Genomic DNA, 13,328 nt, shown 5'->3' on the forward strand with positions numbered 1-13,328 from the left:
TAGTAGTAGTAGTAGTGCACTAGCTGCAGTGTGTAGTAGTAGTAGTAGTAGTGCACTAGCTGCAGTGTGTAGTAGTAGTAGTAGTGCACTAGCTGTAGTGTGTAGTAGTAGTAGTAGTAGTGCACTAGCTGTAGTGTGTAGTAGTAGTAGTAGTAGTGCACTAGCTGCAGTGTGTAGTAGTAGTACTAGTAGTGCACTAGCTGCAGTGTGTAGTAGTAGTAGTAGTAGTGCACTAGCTGCAGTGTGTAGTAGTAGTAGTAGTAGTGCACTAGCTGCAGTGTGTAGTAGTAGTAGTAGTAGTGCACTAGCTGCAGTGTGTAGTAGCACTAGTAGTGCACTAGCTGCAGTGTGTAGTAGTAGTACTAGTAGTGCACTAGCTGCAGTGTGTAGTAGTAGTACTAGTAGTGCACTAGCTGTAGTGTGTAGTAGTAGTAGTAGTAGTGCACTAGCTGCAGTGTGTAGTAGTAGTAGTAGTAGTGCACTAGCTGCAGTGTGTAGTAGTAGTACTAGTAGTGCACTAGCTGCAGTGTGTAGTAGTAGTACTAGTAGTGCACTAGCTGCAGTGTGTAGTAGTAGCACTAGTAGTGCACTAGCTGTAGTGTGTAGTAGTAGTAGTAGTAGTGCACTAGCTGCAGTGTGTAGTAGTAGTAGTAGTAGTGCACTAGCTGTAGTGTGTAGTAGTAGTAGTAGTGCACTAGCTGTAGTGTGTAGTAGTAGTACTAGTAGTGCACTAGCTGCAGTGTGTAGTAGTAGTAGTAGTAGTGCACTAGCTGTAGTGTGTAGTAGTAGTAGTAGTAGTGCACTAGCTGCAGTGTGTAGTAGTAGTACTAGTAGTGCACTAGCTGCAGTGTGTAGTAGTAGTACTAGTAGTGCACTAGCTGTAGTGTGTAGTAGTAGTACTAGTAGTGCACTAGCTGCAGTGTGTAGTAGTAGTAGTAGTGCACTAGCTGTAGTGTGTAGTAGTAGTGCTAGTAGTGCACTAGCTGCAGTGTGTAGTAGTAGTAGTAGTAGTGCACTAGCTGCAGTGTGTAGTAGTAGTAGTAGTAGTGCACTAGCTGCAGTGTGTAGTAGTAGCACTAGTAGTGCACTAGCTGCAGTGTGTAGTAGTAGTAGTAGTAGTGCACTAGCTGCAGTGTGTAGTAGTAGTAGTAGTAGTGCACTAGCTGCAGTGTGTAGTAGTAGCACTAGTAGTGCACTAGCTGTAGTGTGTAGTAGTAGTAGTAGTAGTGCACTAGCTGCAGTGTGTAGTAGTAGTAGTAGTAGTGCACTAGCTGCAGTGTGTAGTAGTAGTAGTAGTGCACTAGCTGCAGTGTGTAGTAGTAGTACTAGTAGTGCACTAGCTGTAGTGTGTAGTAGTAGCACTAGTAGTGCACTAGCTGTAGTGTGTAGTAGTAGTGCTAGTAGTGCACTAGCTGCAGTGTGTAGTAGTAGTAGTAGTGCACTAGCTGCAGTGTGTAGTAGTAGTACTAGTAGTGCACTAGCTGCAGTGTGTAGTAGTAGCACTAGTAGTGCACTAGCTGTAGTGTGTAGTAGTAGTAGTAGTAGTGCACTAGCTGCAGTGTGTAGTAGTAGTAGTAGTAGTGCACTAGCTGCAGTGTGTAGTAGTAGTAGTAGTAGTGCACTAGCTGCAGTGTGTAGTAGTAGTAGTAGTGCACTAGCTGCAGTGTGTAGTAGTAGTAGTAGTAGTGCACTAGCTGCAGTGTGTAGTAGTAGTAGTAGTGCACTAGCTGCAGTGTGTAGTAGTAGTACTAGTAGTGCACTAGCTGTAGTGTGTAGTAGTAGTACTAGTAGTGCACTAGCTGCAGTGTGTAGTAGTAGTAGTAGTAGTGCACTAGCTGCAGTGTGTAGTAGTAGTAGTAGTGCACTAGCTGCAGTGAGTAGTAGTAGTAGTAGTAGTGCACTAGCTGCAGTGTGTAGTAGTAGTAGTAGTAGTGCACTAGCTGCAGTGTGTAGTAGTAGTAGTAGTAGTGCACTAGCTGCAGTGTGTAGTAGTAGTACTAGTAGTGCACTAGCTGTAGTGTGTAGTAGTAGTAGTAGTAGTGCACTAGCTGCAGTGTGTAGTAGTAGTAGTAGTGCACTAGCTGCAGTGTGTAGTAGTAGTAGTAGTAGTGCACTAGCTGCAGTGTGTAGTAGTAGTAGTAGTAGTGCACTAGCTGCAGTGTGTAGTAGTAGTACTAGTAGTGCACTAGCTGCAGTGTGTAGTAGTAGTACTAGTAGTGCACTAGCTGCAGTGTGTAGTAGTAGTAGTAGTGCACTAGCTGCAGTGTGTAGTAGTAGTAGTAGTAGTGCACTAGCTGCAGTGTGTAGTAGTAGTAGTAGTAGTGCACTAGCTGCAGTGTGTAGTAGTAGTAGTAGTAGTGCACTAGCTGCAGTGTGTAGTAGTAGTAGTAGTAGTGCACTAGCTGCAGTGTGTAGTAGTAGTAGTAGTAGTGCACTAGCTGCAGTGTGTAGTAGTAGTACTAGTAGTGCACTAGCTGCAGTGTGTAGTAGTAGTACTAGTAGTGCACTAGCTGCAGTGTGTAGTAGTAGTAGTAGTAGTGCACTAGCTGCAGTGTGTAGTAGTAGTAGTAGTAGTGCACTAGCTGCAGTGTGTAGTAGTAGTAGTAGTGCACTAGCTGCAGTGTGTAGTAGTAGTAGTAGTGCACTAGCTGCAGTGTGTAGTAGTAGTAGTAGTGCACTAGCTGCAGTGTGTAGTAGTAGTAGTAGTGCACTAGCTGTAGTGTGTAGTAGTAGTACTAGTAGTGCACTAGCTGTAGTACTAGTAGTGCACTAGTTGTAGTACCTAGTAGCGAGAGGGCTTTGCGTGTCTCCGTGAGTTGCGCTGCGTCGTCCGTGCCAGAGATGTCTCCGCTGTGACCCTGTCTCGTGTAGTGGAACTTCTCAGCGGGGCCTGAGACACAGAGACACAGAGACACGGGGAGAGAGACACGGTGAGAGAGACACGGGGAGAGAGACACGGGGGATGTCTCCGCTGTGACCCTGTCTCGTGTAGTGGAACTTCTCAGCGGGGCCTGAGACACAGAGACACAGAGACACGGGGAGAGAGACACGGTGAGAGAGACACGGGGAGAGAGACACGGGGAGAGAGGTGAGAGAGACACGGGGAGAGAGACACGGGGAGAGAGACACGGGGAGAGAGACACGGGGAGAGAGGTGAGAGAGACACGGTGAGAGAGACACGGGGAGAGAGACACGGGGAGAGAGGTGAGAGAGACACGGGGAGAGAGACACGGGAGATGTCTCCGCTGTGACCCTGTCTCGTGTAGTGGAACCTCTCAGCGGGGCCTGAGACACAGAGACACAGAGACACGGGGAGAGAGACACGGTGAGAGAGACACGGGGAGAGAGACACGGGGAGAGAGGTGAGAGAGACACGGGGAGAGAGACACGGGGAGAGAGACACGGGGAGAGAGACACGGGAGATGTCTCCGCTGTGACCCTGTCTCGTGTAGTGGAACTTCTCAGCGGGGCCTGAGACACAGAGACACAGAGACACGGGGAGAGAGACACGGTGAGAGAGACACGGGGAGAGAGACACGGGGAGAGAGGTGAGAGAGACACGGGGAGAGAGACACGGGGAGAGAGACACGGGGAGAGAGACACGGGGAGAGAGGTGAGAGAGACACGGTGAGAGAGACACGGGGAGAGAGACACGGGGAGAGAGGTGAGAGAGACACGGGGAGAGAGACACGGGAGATGTCTCCGCTGTGACCCTGTCTCGTGTAGTGGAACCTCTCAGCGGGGCCTGAGACACGGACACACGGAGACACGGGGAGAGAGACACGAGGAGAGAGACACGGGGAGAGAGACACGGGGAGAGAGACACGGGGAGAGAGACACGGGGAGAGAGACACGGGAGATGTCTCCGCTGTGACCCTGTCTCGTGTAGTGGAACCTCTCAGCGGGGCCTGAGACACGGACACACAGAGACACAGAGACACAGAGACACGGGGAGAGAGACACGGTGAGAGAGACACGGGGAGAGAGACACGGGGAGAGAGGTGAGAGAGACACGGGGAGAGAGACACGGGGGATGTCTCCACTGTGACCCTGTCTCGTGTAGTGGAACCTCTCAGCGGGGCCTGAGACACAGAGACACAGAGACACGGGGAGAGAGACACGGTGAGAGAGACACGGGGAGAGAGACACGGGGAGAGAGGTGAGAGAGACACGGGGAGAGAGACACGGGGAGAGAGACACGGGGAGAGAGACACGGGGAGAGAGGTGAGAGAGACACGGTGAGAGAGACACGGGGAGAGAGACACGGGGAGAGAGGTGAGAGAGACACGGGGAGAGAGACACGGGAGATGTCTCCGCTGTGACCCTGTCTCGTGTAGTGGAACCTCTCAGCGGGGCCTGAGACACGGACACACGGAGACACGGGGAGAGAGACACGAGGAGAGAGACACGGGGAGAGAGACACGGGGAGAGAGACACGGGGAGAGAGACACGGGGAGAGAGACACGGGAGATGTCTCCGCTGTGACCCTGTCTCGTGTAGTGGAACCTCTCAGCGGGGCCTGAGACACGGACACACAGAGACACAGAGACACAGAGACACGGGGAGAGAGACACGGTGAGAGAGACACGGGGAGAGAGACACGGGGAGAGAGGTGAGAGAGACACGGGGAGAGAGACACGGGGGATGTCTCCACTGTGACCCTGTCTCGTGTAGTGGAACCTCTCAGCGGGGCCTGAGACACAGAGACACAGAGACACGGGGAGAGAGACACGGTGAGAGAGACACGGGGAGAGAGACACGGGGAGAGAGGTGAGAGAGACACGGGGAGAGAGACACGGGGAGAGAGACACGGGGAGAGAGACACGGGGAGAGAGGTGAGAGAGACACGGTGAGAGAGACACGGGGAGAGAGACACGGGGAGAGAGGTGAGAGAGACACGGGGAGAGAGACACGGGAGATGTCTCCGCTGTGACCCTGTCTCGTGTAGTGGAACCTCTCAGCGGGGCCTGAGACACGGACACACGGAGACACGGGGAGAGAGACACGAGGAGAGAGACACGGGGAGAGAGACACGGGGAGAGAGACACGGGGAGAGAGACACGGGGAGAGAGACACGGGAGATGTCTCCGCTGTGACCCTGTCTCGTGTAGTGGAACCTCTCAGCGGGGCCTGAGACACGGACACACAGAGACACAGAGACACAGAGACACGGGGAGAGAGACACGGTGAGAGAGACACGGGGAGAGAGACACGGGGAGAGAGGTGAGAGAGACACGGGGAGAGAGACACGGGGGATGTCTCCACTGTGACCCTGTCTCGTGTAGTGGAACCTCTCAGCTGGGCCTGAGACACAGAGACACGGAGACACGGGGAGAGAGACACGAGGAGAGAGACACGGGGAGAGAGACACGAGGAGAGAGACACGGGGAGAGAGACACGGAGACACAGAGACACGGGGGATGTCTCCGCTGTGACCCTGTCTCGTGTAGTGGAACCTCTCAGCGGGGCCTGAGACACGGGGACACAGAGACACAGAGACACGGACACACGGAGACACGGAGACACGGGGAGAGAGACACGGGGAGAGACACGGGGAGAGAGAGACACGGGGAGAGAGAGACACGGGGAGAGAGACACGGGGGATGTCTCCGCTGTGACCCTGTCTCGTGTAGTGGAACCTCTCAGCTGGGCCTGAGACACGAAGACACAGAGACACAGAGACACAGAGACACAGAGACACGGGGAGAGAGACACGGTGAGAGAGACACGGGGAGAGAGACACGGGGAGAGAGGTGAGAGAGACACGGGGAGAGAGACACGGGAGATGTCTCCGCTGTGACCCTGTCTCGTGTAGTGGAACCTCTCAGCGGGGCCTGAGACACGGACACACGGAGACACGGGGAGAGAGACACGAGAAGAGAGACACGGGGAGAGAGACACGGGGAGAGAGACACGGGGAGAGAGACACGAGGAGAGAGACACGGGGAGAGAGACACGGGAGATGTCTCCGCTGTGACCCTGTCTCGTGTAGTGGAACCTCTCAGCGGGGCCTGAGACACGGAGACACAGAGACACAGAGACACGGGGAGAGAGACACGGGGAGAGAGACACGGGGAGAGAGACACGAGGAGAGAGACACGGGGAGAGAGGTGAGAGAGACACGAGGAGAGAGACACGGGGAGAGAGACACGGGGAGAGAGACACGAGGAGAGAGACACGGGGAGAGAGACACGGGGAGAGAGACACGGGGAGAGAGGTGAGAGAGACACGGGGAGAGAGACACGGGGAGAGAGACACGGGGAGAGAGACACGGGGAGAGAGACACGGGGAGAGAGACACGGGGATAGAGACACGGGGAGAGAGGTGAGAGAGACACGGGGAGAGAGACACGGGGAGAGAGACACGGGGAGAGAGACACGGGGAGAGAGACACGGGGAGAGAGATACAGGGGGAGAGAGATACAGGGGGAGACACGGGGGGGGAGACACGGGTGGAGAGACACGGGGAGAGAGACACGGGGAGAGAGACACGGGGAGAGAGACACGGGGAGAGAGACACGGGGAGAGAGACACGGGGAGAGAGACACGGGGAGAGAGACAGGGGGAGAGAGACACGGGGAGAGAGACACGGGGAGAGAGACACGGGGAGAGAGACACGGGGAGAGAGACACGGGGAGAGAGACACGGGGAGAGAGACACGGGGAGAGAGATACAGGGGGAGAGAGATACAGGGGGAGACACGGGGAGAGAGACACGGGTGGAGAGACACGGGGAGAGAGACACGGGGGGGAGGAGACACGGGGAGAGAGACACGGGGAGAGAGACACGGGGAGAGAGACACGGGGAGAGAGACACGGGGAGAGAGACACGGGGAGAGAGAGACACGGGGAGAGAGGTGAGAGAGACACGGGGAGAGAGACACGGGGGGGAGGAGACACGGGGAGAGAGACACGGGGAGAGAGACACGGGGAGAGAGATACAGGGAGAGAGACACGGGGAGAGAGACACGCGGGGAGAGACACGGGGGGAGACACCCCAAGGTGTACAGGGAAAGGCTCCGACTCCCGGCCACGTAGTTTTACCCGCCGGGCACGCTCACCATCACGAAGGTCCTTAATGATGGTGGGCAGAGGGTCAGGGACTCCGAAAGCACGAAGAACAACCCAGAGCCCAGGCCTACTGATGGTATCATACAGAGATGTGGACTCGAGTCATGTGACTTGGACTCGAGTCAGACTCGAGTCATGAATTTGATGACTTGCGACTCGACTTGGACTTGCATAACAATGACTTTGTCCCACCTCTGGTATCATAGGCCTTGACCAGGTCAATAAAGCAGAGATGTAGGTCTTGTTGGAATTCCCTACACCTCTGCTGTAGCAGACGGACAGAAAATATGGCATCTGTGCAGGACCGCCCTTTCCTGAAACCGCATTGGGGCTCCGCAAGCCTCTCCTCAGCATGCCTGGCAAGGCGATGTTGAATAATCCTTGCCAGGACCTTTCCTGGCCTCACACTGAGGAGTGAGATGCCCCTGTAGTTGTTACAGTCTGTGCGGTCCCCCTTCTTAAAGAGGGGGACCACCAGGGCATCCTACAGTCACACAATCACCCACTCACCCACCCACCCACTCACTCACTCACCCACTCACCCACTCACCCACTCACCCACTCAACCACTCACTCACTCACTCACCCACTCACCCACCCTCCCACCCACTCCCTCACTCACTCACCAACTCACCCACCCACTCACCCACTCACCCACCCACCCACACACCCACTCACTCACCCACTCACCCACCCACCCACCCACCCACTCACTCACCCACCCACCCACACACCCACTCACCCACTCACTCACCCACCCACCCACTCACTCAGTCACCCACCCACCCACTCACCCACCCTCCCACCCACTAACCCACTCACCAACTCACCCACCAACTCACCCACCCACTCACAAACTCACCCATGCACCCACTCACTCACCCACCCACTCACCCACCCACTCACTCACCCACCCACCCACTCACCCACCTCACCCACCCACCTCACCCACCCACCCAACTCACCCACTCACCCACTCCACTCACTCACCTACCTACCCGCCCACTCACCCACTCACTCACCAACCCAACAACTCACTCACCCACTCACCCACTCACTCACCCACTCACCCAATCACCCACCCACCCACTCTCCCAACCACCCACTCACCCACCCACTCACCCACTCACCCACCCACCCACCCACTCACTCACCCACTCACTCACTCACCCACCCACTCACTCACTCACCCACCCACCCACTCATTCACCCACCCACCCACCCACCCACTCACCCACCCACCCACTCAACCATCCACCCACCCAATCACCCACCCACCCACTCACTCACTCACCCACCCACCCACTCGCACACTCACTCACCCAATCACCCACCCACCCACTCACTCACTCACCCACCCACCCACTCGCACACCCACTCACCCACTCACCCACCCACCCACTCACCCACTCACCCACCTACCCACCCACTCACCCACCCACTAACCCACCCACCCACCCACTCACTCACCCACCAACTCACTCACTCACCCACCCACCCACCCACCCACTCACTCACACACTCACCCACCCACCCACCCACCCACTCACTCACCCACTCACCCACTCACTCAGTCACTCACCCACCCACTCACCCACCCACGCACCCACCCACTCACCCACTCACCCACCAACTCACTCACCCACCAACTCACTCACCCACCCACTCACCCACCCACCCACCCACCCACTCACCCACCCACCCACCCACCCACCCACCCACTCACTCACTCACTCACCCACCCACCCACCCACTCACACACTCACCCACCCACCCACTCACACACCCACCCACTCACTCACACACCCACCCACTCACCCACTCACACACCCACTCACTCACTCACTCACCCACCCACTCACTCACCCACCCACCCACCCACTCACCCACCCACCCACCCACCCACCCACCCACCCACCCACTCACTCACTCACCCACCCACCCACTTCACTCACCCACCCACCCACCCACCCACTCACCCACCCACCCACCCACCCACTCACCCACCCACCCACCCACCCACCCACCCACTCACACACCCACTCACTCACCCACTCACTCACCCACCCACTCACCCACCCACCCACCCACTTCACTCACCCACCCACTCACCCACTCACCCACCCACTCACTCACCCACCCACCCACTCACCCACCCACCCACTCACCCACCCACCCACCCACCCACTCACCCACCCACCCACCCACCCACCCACTCACTCACCCACCCACTCACCCACCCACCCACCCACTCACCCACCCACCCACTCACCCACCCACTCACCCACTCACCCACTCACCCACTCACCCACCTACCCACCCACTCACCCACTCACCCACCCACTCACTCACTCACCCACCCACCCACCCACTCACTCACCCACCCACCCACCCATCCACCCACCCACTCACTCACTCACTCACTCACCCACCCACTCACCCACCCACCCACCCACTCACCCACTCACTCACCCACTCACCCACTCACTCACCCAATCACTCACCCACCCACTCACCCACTCACCCACTCACTCACCCACTCACCCACTCACTCACCCAATCACTCACCCACCCACCCACCCACTCACTCACCCACTCACCCACCTACCCACCCACTCACCCACCCACCCACTCACTCACTCACTCACTCACCCACCCACCCACCCACTCACTCACCCACCCACCCATCCACCCACCCACTCACTCACTCACTCACCCACCCACTCACCCACCCACCCACTCACCCACTCACTCACCCACTCACCCACTCACTCACCCAATCACTCACCCACCCACCCACTCACCCACCCAATCACCCACCTACCCACTCACTCACCCACTCACCCACTCACTCACCCAATCACTCACCCACCCACTCACCCACTCACCCACTCACTCACCCACTCACCCACTCACTCACCCAATCACTCACCCACCCACCCACTCACTCACCCACTCACCCACCTACCCACCCACTCACCCACTCACCCACCCACTCACTCACTCACCCACCCACCCACCCACCCACTCACTCACCCACCCACCCACCCATCCACCCACCCACTCACTCACTCACTCACTCACTCACCCACCCACTCACCCACCCACCCACTCACCCACTCACTCACCCACTCACCCACCCACTCACCCAATCACTCACCCACCCACTCACTCACTCACCCACCCACTCACTCACCCACTCACTCACCCACTCACCCACTCACTCACCCAATCACTCACCCACCCACTCACCCACTCACCCACTCACTCACCCAATCACTCACCCAATCACTCACCCACCCACCCACCCACTCACTCACCCACCCACTCACCCACTCACTCACCCAATCACTCACCCACCCACTCACTCACTCACCCACTCACTCACTCACCCACCCACCCACCCACCCACTCACTCACCCAATCACTCACCCAATCACTCACCCACCCACCCACCCACTCACCCACCCAATCACCCACCCACCCACTCACTCACCCAATCACTCACCCACCCACCCACCCACCCACCCACTCACCCACCCAATCACTCACCCACCCACCCACCCACTCACCCACTCACTCACCCAATCACTCACCCACCCACCCACCCACCCACTCACCCACCCACTCACCCACCCAATCACCCACCCACCCACTCACCCACCCACCCACTCACCCACTCACCCACCCAATCACCCACCCACCCACTCACCCACCCACTCACCCACCCAATCACTCACCCACCCAATCACCCACCCACCCACTCACTCACCCACTCACCCACCCACCCACTCACTCACCCAATCACTCACCCACCCACCCACCCACTCACCCACCCAATCACCCACTCACCCACTCACTCACCCAATCACTCACCCACCCACCCACCCACCCACTCACCCACCCACCCACTCACTCACCCAATCACTCACCCACCCACCCACCCACTCACCCACCCAATCACCCACTCACCCACTCACTCACCCAATCACTCACCCACCCACCCACCCACCCACTCACCCACCCACCCACTCACTCACCCAATCACTCACCCACCCACCCACCCACTCACCCACCCAATCACCCACTCACCCACTCACTCACCCAATCACTCACCCACCCACCCACCCACCCACTCACCCACCCACCCACTCACTCACCCAATCACTCACCCACCCACCCACTCACCCACCCAATCACCCACTCACCCAATCACTCACCCACTCACCCACTCACTCACCCACTCACCCACTCACTCACCCACCCACTCACCCACTCACCCACCCACCCACCCACTCACCCACCCACTCACCCACCCACTCACCCACTCACTCACCCACCCACTCACTCACCCACCCACTCACTCACCCAATCACTCACCCACCCACCCACCCACTCACCCACCCACCCACTCACTCACTCACCCACCCACCCACTCACCCACCCACCCACCCACTCACCCACCCACCCACCCACCCACTCACCCACCCACCCACTCACCCACCCACCCACCCACCCACTCACTCACTCACTCACTCACCCACCCACCCACCCACTCACCCACCCACCCACCCACTCACTCACCCACCCACTCACCCACCCACCCACTCACCCACCCACCCACCCACCCACCCACTCACCCACCCACCCACCCACTCACTCACCCACCCACCCACCCACTCACTCACCCACCCACCCACCCACTCACTCACCCACCCACTCACCCACTCACCCACCCACCCACTCACCCACCCAATCACCCACTCACCCACCCACCCACCCACTCACCCACCCAATCACCCACCCACCCACCCACTCACCCACCCACCCACTCACCCACCCAATCACCCACTCACCCACCCACTCACCCACCCACCCACCCAATCACCCACCCACTCACCCACTCACCCACCCACCCACTCACTCACCCAGCTGAAGAGGTTTAAGATCCGCGTGTGAAGATGATGATGATGATGCAGCAGCAGCAGCACAGAGCTGATAGAAGATGTGGTAGTTTCTCTCCTCTTCCGCCTAAACAGCAAGTGAGGAGGTGGGTGAGTGAGGAGGTGAGTGAGTGGGTGGGTGGGTGAGTGGGTGAGTGGGTGGGTGAGTGGGTGAGTGGGTGGGTGAGTGAGTGAGTGAGTGGTGGTGGGTGGGTGGGTGAGTGAGTGGGTGAGTGGGTGAGTGGGTGAGTGGGTGGGTGAGTGGGTGAGTGGGTGGGTGAGTGAGTGAGTGAGTGGGTGGGTGGGTGGGTGAGTGAGTGGGTGGGTGGGTGAGTGGGTGAGTGGGTGGGTGAGTGGGTGAGTGGGTGGGTGAGTGAGTGAGTGAGTGGGTGGGTGGGTGGGTGGGTGGGTGAGTGAGTGGGTGAGTGAGTGAGTGAGTGGGTGAGTGGGTGAGTGGGTGGGTGAGTGAGTGAGTGAGTGGGTGGGTGAGTGGGTGAGTAGGTGGGTGGGTGAGTGAGGAGGTGAGTGAGTGGGTGGGTGAGTGGGTGAGTGAGTGAGGAGGTGAGTGAGTGGGTGGGTGGGTGGGTGGGTGGGTGAGTGAGTGGGTGAGTGGGTGGGTGGGTGAGTGGGTGAGGAGGTGAGTGAGTGGGTGAGTAGGTGGGTGGGTGAGTGAGGAGGTGAGTGAGTGGGTGGGTGAGTGGGTGGGTGAGTGAGGAGGTGAGTGAGTGGGTGGGTGGGTGGGTGGGTGGGTGAGTGAGTGGGTGAGTGAGTGAGTGGGTGGGTGGGTGAGTGAGTGGGTGGGTGAGTGAGTGAGTGGGTGAGTGAGTGGGTGGGTGAATGAGTGAGTGAGTGGGTGGGTGAGTGAGTGAGTGAGTGGGTGGGTGAGTGAGTGAGTGAGTAGGTGAGTGGGTGAGTGGGTGGGTGAGTGAGTGAGTGGGTGGGTGGGTGAGTGAGGAGGTGAGTGAGTGGGTGGGTGGGTGGGTGAGTGGGTGAGTGGGTGAGTGGGTGAGTGGGTGAGTGGGTGGGTGGGTGAGTGAGTGGGTGGGTGAGTGAGTGAGTGAGTGAGTGAGTGAGTGAGTGAGTGAGTGAGTGAGTGAGTGGGTGGGTGAGTGGGTGAGTGGGTGGGTGAGTGAGTAGGTGAGTGGGTGGGTGAGTGAGTGAGTGGGTGAGTGAGTGGGTGAGTGAGTGAGTGAGTGGGAGAGTGGGTGGGTGGGTGAGTGAGTGAGTGGGTGGGTGAATGAGTGAGTGGGTGGGTGAGTGAGTGAGTGAGTGGGTGGGTGAGTGAGGAGGTGAGTGAGTGGGTGAGTGAGTGAGTG

The 13,328-nt window shown here is 58.1% G+C and overlaps 1 long non-coding RNA gene across 1 annotated transcript in view; it reads right to left on the reverse strand.

Moving 5' to 3' along the window:
• Positions 1–12,096, reverse strand: part of LOC144955757 (uncharacterized) — a 15,474-nt gene extending 3,378 nt beyond the window's left edge. Inside the window, exons 1-2 of the long non-coding RNA XR_013641807.1 lie at positions 11,998–12,096; positions 2,783–2,890 (exon numbers count right to left, since the gene is read on the reverse strand). This is a non-coding gene — a long non-coding RNA (uncharacterized LOC144955757). The remainder of the gene's footprint in view (positions 1–2,782; positions 2,891–11,997) is intronic.
• Positions 12,097–13,328: the final 1,232 nt, after the last annotated feature.

The sequence above is a fragment of the Lampetra fluviatilis genome, unplaced genomic scaffold (assembly GCF_964198595.1).
Source record: "Lampetra fluviatilis unplaced genomic scaffold, kcLamFluv1.1 SCAFFOLD_1270, whole genome shotgun sequence".
NCBI lineage: Eukaryota > Metazoa > Chordata > Hyperoartia > Petromyzontiformes > Petromyzontidae > Lampetra > Lampetra fluviatilis.